General features: G+C 42.4%; 1 long non-coding RNA gene across 1 annotated transcript in view; it reads right to left on the bottom strand.

Moving 5' to 3' along the window:
- Window positions 1-249: 249 nt before the first annotated feature.
- Window positions 250-13,043, bottom strand: part of LOC125932279 (uncharacterized) — a 31,544-nt gene continuing 18,750 nt past the window's right edge. Inside the window, exons 3-5 of the long non-coding RNA XR_007460571.1 lie at window positions 12,428-12,551; window positions 1,896-2,090; window positions 250-485 (exon numbers count right to left, since the gene is read on the bottom strand). This is a non-coding gene — a long non-coding RNA (uncharacterized LOC125932279). The remainder of the gene's footprint in view (window positions 486-1,895; window positions 2,091-12,427; window positions 12,552-13,043) is intronic.

The following is a 13,043-nucleotide window of genomic DNA, read 5'->3' as shown; positions in this document are numbered from 1 at the left end:
TTTGCACACTAATGTTTTACATAAAGGCCACCAGATCAATAACATCCTGAGTGCTTAAAGGAGTGGGGTAGTGGGAAGTAGGTAATGGGCAAGAGTTTCACTCTCTCCCAACCCCCACAGCAACTATGTGAATGCCCCAGACACCACCTCCCTTCTCAGCAAACCTCAGATTTTCAGACCCCTTTAGTCTGTTCCCAGAAACCACAGGTGGTTTCTGCTTCTGTTGACCTTAAAAAACAAAGGAGCCAGTTATTTTTACCAGCAAAATGAATTTATTAGGAATAGCAGAGGAATTGCAATTCAGGACAAGCAAACTATGGCAAACCATAGGCAAACCCAGAGAACAGAGGAGAGGGTTCTGCTTTTACAGGGGAAGAGAGGAAGCTGGGAGGGGCTGTTTCACTGAGTTCTCACTGGCTGGGCTGTTGTTGAGCAAGGAGAAATTCTTCCTTCCTCAGGCTGGGGTACATATAGTAAGCTGCTTCCTGCAGGGAAATGTGAGATAGGCTTCTTACAGCAAGTGGTAATGTGTGAGAGGTCTCGCTTCAGGGCTTCCTGACTCCATTTTAAATGAGGTTTCCTTTACAGTAAAACCTTGGACTGCAAGTAACAGAAAAGCAAACATTTCTAATAAATTTTAACTTGATAAACAAGTGATGTCTTGCAATATGAGTAGTACAAGACGCCGAATATCACATGATCACAACTGAGCCAATGGTTCTTCCTCTCTCTCTCTCTCTCTCTCTCTCTCACTGCAGGATTGTGGGTGATCACCTCTCATGCTCGGATGCTTGGTCTCAAGCCACGGTGTTTGGCAGAAATCAGTGATTTTTCAGAACGCTGGAAGGTGCCGATAACTGGCACTAGTGTATTTTTTGTCACTTCAAAGCACCTCTGGACAGTCCTTTCCTTCTCCATACAAGAGGAAGCATAGGAATGCTTTGCTTCATTCTAGGTCAGGCTGCCGGCAGATATAGCCCTTTCCTCTGCTGCCTTATTGCCAGTTACATTAAATACAGTATATGGCAAGAGTTCATTAATACTGTACTGTAGTCAACATCCATGCGAGCATATACAATGGCCCCCATGCAGAAAAAGGTTGAAAAGAAAGGCAGTAAGAAGGAGATGATTACGGTGGAAGTTAAGAAGGAATCATTGAGGGGTGCCTGGGTGGTTCCATCGGTTAAGTGTCCAACTTCAGCTCAGGTCATGATCTCACAGTTTGGTTTGTGAATTCAAGCCCTGCGTCGGGCTCTGTGCTGACAGCTCGGAGCCTGGAGCCTCCCTCAGATTCTGTGTTGCCCTCTCTCTCTGCCCCTCCCCTACTTATGCACTGTCTCTCTCAAAAAATAAACATTAAAAATTTTTTTTAAAAAAAGGAGAAACAGGGCACCTGGGTGGCTCAGTTGTGCAAGCATCCGACTTCGGCTCAGGTCATGATCTCGCGGTCCGTGGGTTCAAGCCCTATGGCGGGGTCTGTGTTGACAGCTCAGAGCCTGAAGCCTGTTTCGGATTCTGTGTCTCCCACTCTCTCTGACCCTCCCCCATTCATGCTCTGTCTCTCTCTGTCTCAAAAATAAATAAACGTTAAAAAAAATTTTTTAAATAAAAAAAAGAAGGAAATCACTGAGAAGTACAAACGAGGTATGCAAGTGGCCAAAATTGCAAGACTTCATAAGAAGTCTACGTTGACCATTTGCACAATATTAAAGAAGAAAGAAGAAACAATGGGACTGGATGCAGCAAAAGGAGTCACAAGAATATCAAAGCAATGGCACGTATTCTGGAAAATGTAGAAAAGTTGCTTCTGGTTTGGATAAATGAGAAGCAACTAGCAGGTGATACTGTGACCAAGAACTTTTATCTGCAAGAAGGCAAAGGCCTTGTACACCAACCTCATAAGTAAACTGCCAGGTACATCAGCAGAAAATTAAGAAGTCTTCAAGGCAAGCAGGGGATGGTTTGATAACTTTAAGAGGAGAGGTGGCATCCATAGCATTGTGAGGCACGGACAGGCTGTGAGTTCGGACGCTAAGGCAGCTGAGGCGTTTCCTACTGAGTTCCATAAGATCATGGTTTCCAAGTGTTACCTGCCGGAACAAGATTTTAACTGCAATAAGATAGGGCTTTTTTGGAAAGAGATGCCAAAGAGGACGACCTACATTAAAGAAGAAGAGAATGCAATGCCTGGTCACAAGCCCACAAAAGACCATCTCACCATCTTGCTTTGTGCTAATGCAAGCGGAGATTTCAAAGTCAAGCCCTCGCTTGTGTATCATTCTAAGAATCCATGAGCCTTCAAGAAATGCAAGGTGCAGAAGAGCCAGTTAAATGTTATGTGGAGGTCCAACAACAAGGCTTGGGTCACCCGGATCTTGTTCATTGAGTGGATCAACAAGGTCTTCAGTCCTGCAGTGAAGAAATACTTTTTAGGAAAGAATCTGCCCCTCAAAGCCTTGCTGGTTATGGATAATGCTCCTGCTCATACTCCAGGCTTTGAGGATGACTTACTGGAGGAATCTTAGTTCATTAAGGTCAGGTTCCTTCCTCCCAACACCACTCCAGTCCTCCAATCCATGGATCAGCAAGTCATTTTGAATTTTAAAAAGCTTTACCCCAAAGCACTATTTCAGCAATGCTTCAAGGTGACTGAAGGAACAAATCTTACCCTCCAAGAGTTTTGGAAAAATCATTTCCACATCGTGAACTTCCTCAAGATCATCGATAAAGCCTGGGATGGGATCACCAAGAGAACCCTCATCTGCTTAGAGAAAACTGAGGCCTGATTGTGTTCTCAGACATGACTTAGAGAGGCCTGCTCATGAACAGGAGCCGCCAGTTGTCGATGAAATCATAACCCTGGGGAAGATTATGGGACTAGAGGTGAAAGAGGATAAGATTTAAGAGCTGGTGGAGGAACATGGCCCGGAGCTGACCACCATCAAACTGATGAATCTGCATTGTGAGCAACAGCAAGAGGTTATAGAGGAGATCTCATGTGCAGAGGAGGAGAAAAAGGTGGAGGAATCTCTCACTCCAAAGGAGATTAGGGAGATGTGTAAAATGTGGGAAACAGTGCAAAATTTTTATAGAAAAGCACCACCCAAATAAGGCTGTAGCAGTGCAAGCGATGAAATCTGTTTAACGACAATGCAATGTCACATTTCCACAAAATCCTCAAAAGGAGGCAAAAGCAAGTGTCATTGGATAGGTTCCTTGTTAAAGTTGCACAAAAAGAAAAAGATTCCATTGAGCCAATAGATAGCAGTGATTTCGTTAGTGATAGTGAAAGTCATCCTACACAATAATCCTCCTCTCCCGTCTCCCTCACACCAGCCACGAAAGTTCTCAAAGGTAAGTGCAGGTTATTTATCTTTCTTTATATTTTATGTTTTATTATTTTGAAGTGTATTACAGTATTCTAATCCTTTTTTATGAATATTTTTGGGTTGTGGGATGAATCATCTGAGTTTCCATTCTTTCTTATGGGGAAATTCGCTTTGATATAGAAGTGCTTTGGATTACAAGCATGTTTCCGAAATGGATTATGCTTGCAAACCAAGGTTTTACTGTATTTTCATATTTCCCCCTTTTGATCAAGGTCTTTCTTCAAAAGCATTGCTGAACAGGAATCAGGGTTGTGATTTTTTGGTGGGTTTTTTTTTTTTTCATATTTAGTGGTTTCGTCCCCTTGGTGCCAGAAAGGACCTTCCTTGATGGTCACAACCCATTATCAAAGGGAAAGTGGATAGATTGGAAACCACTGAGGTCACGTTTGAGTAACAGGGAAGGGTAGGAGGGAGAACTGTCGGACATTTCCCCTCTGAGGTAAACGCTGAAGATCATCTTGAAGCACTGAGCTAGCATCACCCTATTAGGCATGTCATTTCTACAAAGGTTTGACAGTCAACATGTATAAAGTTTAAAAATGATTACATGGGGGAAAAAAATGATTACATGGGGTGCCTGAATGGCTCAGTCAGTTAAGTGTCTGACTTCGGCTCAGGTCATGGTCTCACGGTTCATGGTTTCAAGCCCCGTATTGGGCTCTGTGCTGACAGCCTAGAGCCTGGAGCCTGCTTCATATTCTGTGTCTCCCTATCTCTGCCCCTCCCCCACTCACTCACTCACACTCTCTCTCTCTCTCTCTCTCAAAAAATGAATATTTTTAAAATGTTTTAATAAAAATAAAAATGATTAAACAGAGTAAGATGAGGAGCAGACATTCTACATGGAACTGTCCCAGCTTAAAAGGGGTCTTTTGGTTTTTTTGGTTTGTTTTTTTTTCAAATTTTTATTTAAATTCTACTTAGTTAACACAGTGCAATATTGGTTTCAGGGATAGAATTCACTGATTCATCACTTACATACAACACCCAATGCTCATCACAACAACTGCCCTCCTTAATGCCCATCACCCATCTAGCCCATCCCCCATCCACCTCCCTCCATCAACCTTCAGTTCTCTATGTTAAGTCTCTTATCGTTTGTCTCTCTCTTTTTTATTTCCCTTCCCCTATGTTCATCTGTTTTGTTTCTTAAATTCTACATAGGAGTGAAATCATATGTTATTTGTCCTTCTCTGACTGACTTATTTCACTTAGCATAATATCCTCTAGCTCTATCCACATAGGAGCAAATGGCAAGATTTCATTCTTTCTGATAGCTGAGTAATATTCCATTGTGTGTGTGTATATATGTGTGTGTGTCCAGTGTGTGTGTCCAGTGTGTGTGTGTGTATGTGTGTGTGTACACACAAACACATACATATATGTCATCTTCTTCATCTATTCATCAGTTGATGAACATTTGGACTCTCCATAATTTGGCTATTATTGATAATGCTGCTATATAAACATCAGAGTACATGACCCATTTGAATCAGTATTTTTGTATCCTTTAGGTAAATACCTAGTAGTGCAATTGCTGGGTTGTAGGGCAGTTCTATTTTTAGCTTTTTGAGAACCCTCCATACTGTTTTCCAGAGTGAACGCACCAGTTTGCATTCTCACCAACAGTGCAAAAGGGTTCCCTTTTCTCTGCATCCTCACCAACACCTGTTGTTTCTTGTGTTGTTAAATTTTAGCCATTCTGACAGGTGTGAGGTAGTATCTCATTGTGGTTTTGATTTGTTATTTCCCTGATGGTGAGCGATCTTGAGCATTGTTTCATGTGTCTGTTAGTCATCTGGATGTCTTCTTTGGAAAAATGTCTATTCATGTCTTCTGCCCATTTCTTCACTGGGTTATTTGTTTTTTGGGTGTTGAGTTTGATTAAGTTCTTTGTAGATTTTGGATACCAGCCCTTTGTCTTCTATGTCATTTGCAAATATCCTCTCCCATTCCACAGGCTGCCTTTTAGTTTTGCTGATTGTTTCCTTCGGTGTTCAGAAGCTTTTTATCTTGATGAGGTCCCAATAGTTCATTTTTGCTTTTGTTTCCCTTGACTCCAGCAATGTATCTAGTAAGAAGTTGGTATGGCCAAGGTCAAAGAGGTTGCTGCCTGTGCTCTCCACTAGGATTTTGAAGGTTTCCTGCCTCACATTTAGGTCTTTCATCTATTTTGAATTTATTTTTGTGTATGGTGTAAGAAAATGGTGTGGTCCAGTTTCATTCTTATGCATGTTGCTGTCAAGTTTTCCCAATATCATTTGTTGAAAAGACCATCTTTCAACAAAGGATATTCTTTCCTGCTTTGTCAAAGATTAGTTGACCATATAGTTGTGGGTCCATTTCTGGGTTTTCTATTCTGTTCCACTGATATATGTGTTTGCTTTTGTGCCAGTACCATACTGTCTTGATGACTACAGCTTTATAATATAGCTTGAGGGGCACCTGGGTGGCTCAGTTGGTTAAGTGTCCAACTTCGGCTCAGGTCATAATCTCATGGCTTGTGAGTTCAAGCCCTGCATCAGGCTCTCTGCTGTCAGCACAGAGCCTGCTTCGAATCCTCTATCCCTCTCTCTCTCTGCCCCTCCCCCACTGGCTTTCTCTCTCTCTCTCTCTCTCTCTCTCTCAAAATAAATAAACTTTAAAAAATAATAATAATATAGCTTGAAATCTAGAATCATGATGCCTCCAGTTTTGTTTTTCTTTTTCAGGATTACTTTGGCTCTTCGGGGTCTTTTGTAGTCCTATATAAATTTTAGAATTATTTGTTCTAACTCTGTGAAAAATGCTGGTGGTATTTTGATGGGGATCGCATTAAATGTGTAGATTGCTTTAGGTAGCATAGACATTTTAATAATGTTTGTTCTGGGGCACCTAGGTGGCTCCGCTGGTTAAGCGTCTGACTCTTGATCTCGGCTCATGTCATGATCTCATGGTTTGTGAGACTGAGCCCCATGTCAGGCTCTGTGCTGACAGCCTGGAGCCTGCTTGGGATTCTCTCTCTCCCTCTCTCTTTGCCCTCCCCCTGCTTCTTGGGATTCTCTCTCCCTCTCTCTCTCTCTCTGCCCCTCCCCTGCTTGTGTGTGCATTCTCTCTCTCTCTCAAAATAAATAAACTTAAAAAAAAAACGTAAGTTCAAAAAAAAAACTAAGAAAAAAATGTTTGTTCTTCCAATCCATGAGCATGGAATGCTCTTCCATTTCTTTGTGTCCTCTTCAATTTCTTTTACCAGCGTTCTATAATTTTCAGAGTACAGATCTTTTACCCTCTTTGGTTAGCTTTATTCCTAGGCATCTAACTGTTTTTGGTGCAATTGCAAACGGTATCAATTCCTTGATTTCTTTCTCTCCTGCTTCGTTATTGGTGTATAGAAATGCAACCAATTTCTGTACTTTGATTTTATATCCTATGACTTTGCTGAACTCATGTATTAGTTCTAGCAATTTTTTGGTGAAGTCTTTTGGGTTTTCTACATAGAGTATCATGTCATCTGTAAATAGTGAACGCCTCTCTTCTTCCTTGCCAATCTGGATGCCTTTTATTTCTTTTTGTTGTCAGATCACTGAGGCTGACTTCCAATACTATGTTAAATAGTAATGGTGAGAGTGGACATCCTTGTCTTATTCCTGTAAAGTGGTCTTTTCTAAAAGCCTTACAAAGAGAAGCTAGCTCATTTGTATTTTCCTTGGGTTCAGGGGAACAAAAAATATTTAAATAGCAAAGAATAGGGACGCCTGGGTGGCTCAGTCGGTTAAGAGTCCAGCTCTGAATTTTGGCTCAGGTCATGATCTCATGGTTCATGGGTTTGAGCACCACATCAGGCTCCACACAGAGCCTGCTTGTAATTCTTTCTCCCTCTCTCTCTGACCCTCCCTCCCCCTCTGCTTGCACACTCACCCTCTCTCTCAAAAATAAACTTTTAAAAAAATAAATAGGGAAGAACAGATCAAAGTTTCTGGTATGTCAGATCCAACAGTCAGAAAGGTTCCCTTTTTGCAACAGATTGGGCCATGAAAGAAAGGGAGAAAATAGGGTAAGAAGCAGCAGCAAGAAAAAGGTATACAGGTCTGGCCCAGTCATCTTGGGAAAGCTGTCTCCTTCAGCTGTCGTCTGCTTCAATTCCTGGAAATCTTTATTTCCAGGTCATCAGCTGACATGCAGATCTAGTCAGGGTTTGGTGCTTTCTTTGGATGTGACACATGGGGGGCGGTGCCTGGCTGGCTCAGTCGGAAAAGCATGCAACTCTTGATCTCGGGGTTGTGAGTTCAAGCCCCACATTGGGTGTAGAGATTACTTAAAAAATAAAATCTTTAAAAAAAAAAAAAAAGGTGTGACACATGGATCCAAGAGTCATTTCCTTGGAGTTTGGCAGCAGAAGGGTTGGTTAACAGCACCTGATAGGGGCCTTTCCAACAGGGTTGAAGAGAGTCTTTCTGGAAATGTATTTTCCAATAGGTGAAATCTCTAGGCTGCAAGGCATGATGCTTAAGGTCTTTGTCTCCCAGGAACACACTGTGGAAAGATTGTTCTACTAAAGCATGGTTATTCTCAACAGAAGCAATTAGGCCTTTTCAATACTGAAGTATATCCTCCTTTACCATTTGTGGATCAAAAGAAGCAGGAGCCAAGTACACTGGCCATCATGTGATTATTTCAAAGGGCGAGAGTTTATAAGTTCCAATAGAGATAGACCTGAGATTTAGAAAAACTAATGGCAGTGCTTTTGCCCAGTGTATTTGAAGGGTCTCTACATATTCTTCTTAAGGATGTCATTAGTGTGTTTGACTAGCCCTGATGATTAAGGATCGTAAGCACAGTGGAAGTGTTGTAACACTGGCCAAACAGCACAGACCTGTTGAAGCGTTCCCTGGTCACTATGAAGTTCAAGAGGGATCCCCCAGGTAGGGATGATCTTTTCTAGTAGGATTTTAGCCACAAAGTGGCAGTCCAGTGAGAAAACATACAAACCATTACCAAAACATAGTTATATGCATGAGATTGGAAGAAGCTGAATAAAACCCATCTGCCAAACTTTGAGTGGTCCATTGGGCAAATTAAAGTGTCGAGGAACAATGCAGACAGGTTTTCCTGAATCGTATTTCAGGCAGGTGGGGCAAGCAAAGTAGGCATTCTATGGCCTTGCTAATATTTACCCACTAGTATTGGCTCCAAAGGCCTCATAAATGTTTTCATTTTCATCAGAAGACCAATGACTGGATACATGTACAGTAGTCGTAATGGAAACTTTAGAGTCTCTGGCAACACTGGATTATTATTTGGCCCAACCCAGAGTTTTCTTTTCTTAATCGAACCAACAGTTATTAGGTTTCCAATATTGATTTTCCTTTCTGGGGCTGACTGTTGGGCATCTCTAGTCAATTTTTGAGATTATCATTTGTGCGGGGGATATCCCTTTGGATCATGACAGAAGTCTGGTTGTTAGTTCCTTTGAGAGCAGTGTTCTTTGTGGAAATATCAATAAGGTGGTTTCCTCTGGCCTGTAAGGAATCCAGTTTGGAATGTGCAGGGATCTTGATACTGGCCAAAGCATCTGGCAAGAGTATGGCACCTAATAATCCCTGAACATTAAGGCCATTTTTAATTTTGTCCCCACTGTACGTGAGGGAGCCTCACTATTTCTATAGCATCCCAAAGTCAGGAGCTACCCCAAAGGCCTACATACTGTTGGTATAGATATTTGCAGTTTTGCCCTTGGCTAAAATGCAGGTCCAAGCAAGAACATATCATTCAACCTGTCGGGCCAAGGTAGCTGAGGGCAAAGCTGCTGCCTTGAGGACTTCAAAAAAAATTGTAATAGCATACCCAACATAGTATTTGCCATTTTCACCTTTTAAATAAGAACTACTGGTAAACCACAAGAAGCTCACTTTATCCAAAGGAGTTTGCTATAAGCCAACACAGGGAGTCATGAGTATTGTCCACAGAGAAGGAAGAATGGTGGCAGGGTTAAGATCATTACCACAAGAGAGTTTGGAATCCAATTTGCACAGTGGTCAGCCAGCCTGAGAAAACCTTGTAATTGGCTTAGTTTGGAGAAGCTCAGGATGCCATGAAGTCTAACTGGATCTAAATGTAGTCTTTGTTCTGAACTCAGGTGCCTCAAATATCAAACCAGAGTCTGAGTAAACTGCAGTGTCTCCTGGGAAGCTTTGTGTCCCTTTAAGGCTAACAGCCTGAACTGGTAAAGGCTGTCTTCCTGCAAAGCCACCTGAGAAGGGGAGCAGAGAAGCAAGTCGCCTAAGTATTGTAATAAAGCAGAACTTCCAGGTAACTTGATATCAGCTAAATCCACTTTTAAGGTTTGGGAGAAGTAGGAAGGACTTTCAGTAAAACCCTGGGGCATTACTGTACAAATACACTGTTTTCCTTCCCCAAAAGGCAAAGAGATATTGACTGGCCTTATCCACAAAGAAATCAATCACAGTGAAAAATCTGATGGAGCAAATAAAAGATGTTGCAGGGTCATCTGATTCACCTAGTTGGCAATTTTAGTTGTTGCTATCAATTCTAGAATTACTTCCCCCTTTCAGGAGAAAAAAATTGCAATATGATATTTTTCTATGAAATCTCAGCCCAATAAATGAATAGGGCAGAGGAACTAAGAAGAAGGAGTATCTCTCAAAGGGTCTAAACAAGAAGGAATTGTTTTAAAGATAGAAACCTATTGGGACGCTTGGGTGGCTCAGTCGGTCGAGCATCTGACTTCGGCTCAGGTCATGATCTCATGGTTTGAGTTCAAGCCCTGCATCGGGCTCTGTGCTGACAGCTAAGAGCCTGGAGCCTGCTTCAGATTCTGTGTCTTCCCTCTCTTCTGCCTCTCCCCGGCTCACGCTCTGTCTCTCTCTCTCTCTCTCTCTCTCTCACTCAAAAATAAATAAACATTAAAAAAAATTTTTTTAAAAGACAGGAACCTGTTGAGGTTTATTAGAGACCCCCACTACTTGAAACATTTAAGTACTCTGAGCAGGGGCTGTTTAAACAGTGGGGTTGTGGGCTGCCTGGGTGGTTCATTCAGTTACCGTCTGACTCTTGGTTTCACACTGGGCTCTATGCTGACAGCACAAAGCCTGCCTGAGATTCTCTCCCTCCCCCCCCCACCTCCCTTCCTCCGCCCCTCCCCTGCTTGCTCTCTCTCTCTCTCTCAAAAATAAATAAACAAAAAAAATTTAAACAGTGGAGTTGAGCACTGAGAGTGTACGTCTGGTGTCATAAGGACAGAAAGAGATCATCCCAAATCTGGAGAGTTTTTCCTCCAAGTTGGTGAAGAGGAAGGATTGAGAAAAGCCTCTGCAGTTCTTTTGAGTCCTGTAGTTGGGAGTTTGGAGGGCACTGAAAGGTCAGTTAGAGGGCTGAAGGCACCTGCAACGCTTATGTTTGGAACAATCTTCCTTCCAATGTCCTGTTTGTTTGCAATAATCGCAGAGACCAGGAGAGGGTTGGTTTTGTTTTATGGGCCTCCGTTTGTCGGGAGTTGAAAATTAAGGATTTTAGTGGTCTTCCTTGTAGTTGACTTCTCTAGGGTGTGGGTGGGCCAGTTTGCTAAATTGACTAAATCTGCGTGGACAGTGTCCCATTCCATCCTAGCCCTTTTAACTTACAAGAGGAAAATCCCAGTTCAGCGCTTTAATGAATACAGAGTTGAAGGGTACCTGAGTGGATTCAACATCCATAGGGAGACCAGAATATTCCTTAATAACAGTTTAGAGATGACAGTAATAGTTGTGCACAGGTTCATGGGTTTCTGGGAGCAAGTCTCAATCTTATTCCAATCAACAGTTTTGGGAAAGCCCTACGGAGCCAGGTAAAGTCATTTAGCAATTTCCCAGCCTGATCATATAAAAAGGCATGGGGTTGATCTCTCATTTAAAGTTCTAAAGATTTTTCAGGATCATCTCAATTAGCTATTTTCATCCAGCGTTGGGCCTGGCCTTTACCAACAAGCATGTGAACTAGCTGGTACAAATCTGAGGAACCTGGTTGGTAGGTCTGGATGACTATATTAAATTCCTTGTCAAATCTAAAAGGATCGTCAGTAACTCCAGCAAAATCTTTCACTATGGCTCATAGTTCAGCCTTAGTCCAGGGGACATGGGAAAGAAATTAGGGGCTTAGCGTCAGGATTGTCCAAGAGTTTAATTTTAAAGGGGCAGGTTCTATTGGGTTCAGAGAAGGGAGAGGGAAGAGGTTCAGAGACAAAGGGGAAGTTCACTGAGAGAAATAGAATGAGGAAGCAGAGGATGTAAAGGAGGTGGGGACAGAGACAAAGAGGACAAAAGGGAAGAAAGAGCCCTCAAAAGGTTTTTTGCATTCTTTCTATTATTTGTTCACCTTGGTTAATTTAAAATGGTTTTTGTAGAAACAAGATTTTAGAGTCTTGGATACTCTTGGAAGCGTCAAGATATTAATTGAAATAGGTGTCCCATTCAGTTTGTTTTATTTTAGAGCTTCGAATTTGGTTCTAAGAAAGTTTGGGAAGAGGTGTGCCTGGGTGGCTCAGTCGGCTAAGCGTCCAATTTTGACTCAGGTTCGTGAGTTGGAGCCCCATGTGGGGCTCTGTGCTTACAGTGATGAGCCTGCTCTGGATTCTCTCTGTCTGTCTGTCTCTCGCTCTCTTCTGTGGATTCTCTCTGTCTCTATCTCTCTCTCTCAAAAATAAATATTAAAAAAAAAGTTTGGGAAGATCAAAAGTTCCCCATAACAGCCACTGGAGTCCTAAGTTATTCTGTGTTAACCTGGCCCAATTAGTTAAAAATGCACATGAGGAAGTACCATAGTTTTTAAACATAAAAACTGGCTGGGGTCCCAAAAGGAGGACCCTCCTGAGAAAATTTAGCAGATTGAGATCCCATTACTCAAAAGAAGGTTCAGGAAACAGATTACTCACCAGGAAAGACAACACCTTCACACACACACACACACACACACACACACACACACACACACAATTTTAACAGATCCAGAATAAAGTTGGAGAGCTCAACCGAAAGCAGGGAGCTCGGATCCGAGAAGAGACTTACCAAACTAAAAGGAAGCAGAGAGTACTAGGCACTCAAGTGAGTACTTCACATGGTTCTGAGGGTCATTAGTTCCTCAGGGGTTCATCTCTTTTGGGTCCCATCTGGGTCACCGTATAATGTTGACCTTAAAAAACAAAAGAGCCAGTTATTTTACCAGCAAAATGACTTTACTCAGATATAGCAGAGGAATTGCAATTCAGGGCAGGAAAACTATGGTTAACAGGCAGATCCGGAAAACAGCAGAGAGGGGCCAGCTTTTCCAGGGGAAAGGAGGAAGCTGGGAGGGGCTATTCCACTGCATTCTCACTGACCGGGTTGTTGCTAGACAAGGAGAAAATCTTCCTCCTGCTGGTGTAAGTAAGCTGCTCCCTCTTGGGGAGTGTGAGATAGGCTTCTTCCAGCAACTGGTAATGCATGAGAGCTGCCCCTTCAGGACTTCCTGACTCCATGATAATTTTTTTTCATGTCTATTATTTTGAGAGACAGAGGGCAAGCAGCAGAAGGGTCAGAGAGAAAGGGAGACACAGAATACGAAATAGGCTCCAGGCTCCAAGCTGTCAGCACAGAGGCCGACGCGGGGCTTAAACCCACGAACTGCGAGATGATGACCTAAGCT

Source organism: Panthera uncia, chromosome X (assembly GCF_023721935.1).
Source record: "Panthera uncia isolate 11264 chromosome X, Puncia_PCG_1.0, whole genome shotgun sequence".
NCBI lineage: Eukaryota > Metazoa > Chordata > Mammalia > Carnivora > Felidae > Panthera > Panthera uncia.
The sequence above is the reverse complement of the archived record's forward strand: the minus strand, read 5'-3'. Positions and strand labels throughout refer to the sequence as shown.